Source organism: Triticum aestivum, chromosome 5B, assembly GCF_018294505.1.
Source record: "Triticum aestivum cultivar Chinese Spring chromosome 5B, IWGSC CS RefSeq v2.1, whole genome shotgun sequence".
NCBI lineage: Eukaryota > Viridiplantae > Streptophyta > Magnoliopsida > Poales > Poaceae > Triticum > Triticum aestivum.
Genome location: NC_057807.1, coordinates 294,141,434 through 294,146,383, shown reverse-complemented (window position 1 = coordinate 294,146,383; position 4,950 = coordinate 294,141,434).

Here is a 4,950-nt window from a genome sequence, read left to right as displayed (position 1 = left end):
ATTGCCCAACAGTAATTGTTTTCCCACCATTTGCTATTTTTCTCGAGAGAAGCCACTAGTGAAACCCACGACCCCCGGGTCTATTTTCATAATATTTTCCTTTGTGACCTATTTTCCTTTGCTTTTATTTTCAGATCTATTAAACCAAAAATACAAAAATACCTTGCTGCAATTTATTTATTCCGCGATCTATTTATCCTATCCAGCACAATTATCTCACGTTATCTTGCCTACTTGAGGCACTGTACCTGAAAGGGATTGACAACCCCTTTAACACGTCGGGTTGCGAGTATTTGTTATTTGTGTGCAGGGGCTATTTACGTGGTGTTAGGAGGTTCTCCTACTGGTTTGATAACCTTGGTCTCATCAATGAGGGAAATACCTACCATTGCTATACTGCATCGTCCCTTCCTCTTTGGTGAAATACCGACGTAGTTCTAGCAGACATCAAAAGGAATTTCTGGTGCCGTTACCAGGGAGGATGTTCAACATCAACCAGGATCCTAATCACAAATCTCATCTCCTTGCAATTTACATTATTTGCCATTTGCCTCTCGTTTTCCTCTCCCCCACTTCACAAAAATTTGCCGTTTTATTCGCCCTCTTTTTCATTCGCCGTTTTCTTGTCAGATCTGTTTTTGAGTGTAATCTTGTTGTGAAGTCATCATGACTCAAGAGAACACCAAGTTGTGTGATTTCTCAAATACCAACAACAATGATTTTATTAACACTCCGATTGCTCCTCCTGCCACTAGTGCGGAGTCTTGTGATATTAATACTGCTTTGTTGAATCTTGTTATGAGAGATCAATTTGCCGGTACTCCTAATGAGGATGCCATGTCCCATCTTAACACATTCTGGAATTATGCGATATGCAAAAGAAAAAATATGTGGACAATGATGTTGTGAAGTTGAAATTATTTCCATTTTCTTTGTGAGATCGCGCAAAAAATGGTTTTCTTCTTTTCCTCGCAATAGTATTGATTCTTGGAACAAGTGCAAGGATGCTTTTATTACTAAGTATTTTCCACCCGCAAAAATTATTTCCCTTAGAACCCATATCATGAATTTCAAGCTACTTGAACATGAGCATGTTGCACAATCTTGGGAAAGGATGAAATTGATGCTAAGGAATTGCCCAACTCATGGGTTAAATCTTTGGATGATCATCCCAAAATTTTATGCGGGGTTGAATTTTGTTTCTCGTAATCTTTTAGATTCCGCCGCCAGGGGTACTTTTATGGAAATTACATTGGGTGAAGCTACTAAATTTCTAGACAATATTATGGCAAATTACTCACAATGGCATACCGAAAGAGCTCCTACTAGTAAAAAAGTTAATGGGTAGAAGAAATAAATTCTTTGAGTGAAAAAGTTGATGATCTTATGAAGTTGGTTGCTAATAAAAGTGCTCCTATTGATTTTAATGATGTGCCTTTGTCTACTTTGATTGAGCAAAATAATGATGCCATAGATGTGAATTTTATCTCGCGAAACAATTTCAATAACAATGCTTATAGAGGTAATTTTAATCCTAGGCCTTTTCCTAGTAATTCCTCTAATAATTATGGTAATTCCTATGGTAATCCTACTTATAATAATAATAGAAGCACCTCTAATCTTGTGAACAATATTAAGGAATTTATCAATACTCAAAAAACTTTCAATGCTTCAATAGAAGAAAAGTTGAGTAAAGTTGATGATTTGTTTAGAAGTATTGATAGAATTTCTCATGATGTGGAAACTCTCAAGATGAAAAATTTGTGCCTAAAGTTGAAGAATCAATTAAATCTCTTTATGTTTCTATGGATGAAAGTAAGAAAAGAACTACTATGCTTAGAGATAAAAAGAGAATTTTTAGAAAGAGCATTTTCTAGTGATTACTTTCATAAAACTGATGAAGATCTTAAAATGATTGGTGTTTCTTCTATTGATTCTTTGTTTAGTAAAATTAAGATTGATGAAAAAGGGACTAGAGAAGAGTCAACTTTAGTTAGAAGGCGTCCCTATGATTCGGAGGGTGAAAATCTTGTTGACAAAATTGATAAAAGTGGGTTTGAAGAGGTCAACACTTTAACTAGTGATGTGCCCACTATTTTGGATTACAAAGACTTTAATTATGATAGTTGCTCTTTGGTTGACTGTATTTCTTTGTTGCAATCCATGATAAATTCACCCCATGCTTATGAACAAAATAAAGCTTTTACTAAACATATTGTTGATGCTATGATGAAAGCTTTTGAAGAAAAGTTGGAATTAGAAGTTTCAATTCCTAGAAAATTACATGATGAATGGGAACCTACTATCAAAGTCAAGATTAAAAATTATGAGTGTTTTGCTTTAGGGATTTTTACATTTGTGCCCCTGGTTCCTTAGCTCTCCTTATTCATCCCCGCGCTCTTAACTTTTGCTCAGTTTTCCCCACTCCCTTGCCCAAAACCCTCAGAACTGGTCACAACGGATGTTGCCGTCGGGTCAATGCCTTGACCGTTAACTCTGGCGAGTGGGGCGTGCTGGACTGTGTCATCCATTGGACTTGACAAGTGGGGTTGCGTTGGGCGGTGTCATTGTTGGACCGTTGGGCCTGGTTTCATTGGGTCGTCCCTTGCATTAAACGCCTGCGCACGCCGCCACGATAGAAGCCTGCTATGCATGCACCCAGCAAAGCATGTCTGCATGTGTCGATGCACGCCACCACGATGCGCTGATCGACCCTGTATGCGCCGATGTGTGCCGCCATGATGCACTGACCGGGCAGCTTTCTTGCATGCCAGCCGCCATGGATGCAGCGATGGTCGCTGTTGCTGCTTCCTCTCTTCTAGCTAGCTAGGTGGCTAGATATTTGTGGCTTGTGTAAAAAAAGAGAAGGGTTCGTTGTGGCTGCATGCACTACGTGGTTACTAACAAAGTGATCGAGCTCTCTAAGAAAACAATCAACAAATATGTAGTCCCAATATGTAGATATGGCCAACAAGCCCATAGCACGATCACATAGTTCAACTAGGAAGAACTTAGGGATAATAATAGAATAGATAGAAAACTTAATAATAGAACTTAGCCCTAGAACTTAATAAAAGGGCCAACAAGCCCATAGCATCTCCAACATAGTTCAATCCCTACAACTTAACATAACATAGACTCAAATATAGAGGGTTTAGAACCCTAGTCGTCGCCTTCTCCACCTCGCTCCTCCTCCGGGCGCCCTTCACTGCTCCTTCGGGGCGTTGTTGATGGGGTACAGAAGAGTGTGCATGCGCGATGCATTGGGGAAGATGTTGTTGTACTCCATGAACATGTTGTGGGTGGTGAAAGCAATGAACTCGTAGCCACACCAAAACACCCAGCCGAGGGGTAGAAGGTGTCGAATGTGTTGGTGAAGTGGGCAAGGAGAGCAAACACCACCCCATTTTGGATAACCTCCTCGACACGGAACATCCTTGGAGATCCCCGCGGGAGGTGGTGGTAGCCGGACGCGAGGAAGAACTCGGTGAAGTTCCTTGCGGTCCTCCACCTTGATATCACCCACACACGTAGTGTGCGCTCAACGTACATGCCGGGAGGGTAGAGCCTCTCCGGCACGGTGGGTGGGAAGTGGTAGGTTGGTCCAGTGTAATGCATGGTCGAGGATGTGCTAGAAGAAGGCGAAGTGGTTGAAGAGCAAGAAGGGCAGATGGCAGAGAGTATGGGAGATGGATGAGGGATGGAAGAGGCAGAGGGTGGCTAAAATAGTCGTAGTGCTACATGTTATTTGGTCGTGGCAACAACGGGGTCAAATGTGAAGTAGCCCGTTTTCAAACCCACCACAACATCGGGAGTGTACACGCGTGGGAAACGATGGTTTGAAAAGAAGAAGAAAAAGAAGCTAATTGCATGCGTGGGAATTCGTGGTCATATATATTATATGAACAAAAAGAGACAATTTTTGAATAGTTTGTGGCCATTTTGCATGATAAAAATAAATTTGGCCCTTAAAAATTTGGTCATTTTGCATTTGTATAGAACAAAAAGAACTAAATTTTACTATGCAATGTCAAGTGATTTGAAACGATGCAAAAAATAGAGCCAGCATGTTCACAAAAAATAGAGCAAATGATGCAAAAAACGATGCAATTCGACGGCCCAACTTGAGCTTGGTTTCCTTTTGGGCCGAATAACAACATTTTTTTTCGCGGAGTCAGTGGTGGGCGGGAAGCCGAGCACAATCAATAGGATTGCCTCTCGCGGATCGCCCCATGATCCAACGATGCAGAGCCGTCCTTATGATCCAACGGCGCGGAGCCTGCACACAGCCTGTCCACCTAATTCCTCCTAGAAGGCCAGGTCTGAGGGCTGTCGCTTGGCGCCAGGGTATGATCGAACGGCTGACATTTGGAGCTAGGGTTAGGCGAAACCCCGCGGGGTTTAGGGGGGTTTGAGCTGGTCAACGGGGTTTCGAAGGCTTTGACTGAGCGTAACTAATTTAAAATAAACGAAAAAATATGAAACCTTCGTCGTTTGTCGTTTTATAAGACACACTAATAAGGAAAAATACTAAACTTGGTCTATGGTCTTTTTCATGAAAAACCCTAGCTGGCACGATCGAGGTCAAATGAGCACCATTAATTTTTAAAAAATCAAAAAAATATAAAACATGCGCACAATGTTGTCTTATGTGACATGTTACCAACCAAAAATCATAAACTTGGTCCATGGTCATTTTCATGAGAAAACCTTCACACATATGAGCTATCACGTACATGATTTCATAGAGTTCAAGGAGAGGAGGTAGGGTTACCTTCTGTTTTTGAAAAAAAATTAAAAATCAAAAAAATCACCAAAGCTTTATTTCAAAGTGAATAAGAAGGATCTGAACTTAGTTTTCCATTTTTATATTTTAAACGTGTTTCTAATAGTTTTATATTAAAGCATATATTTTCAAAATAAAATGTAAAAATATGAAGATTAATTCAA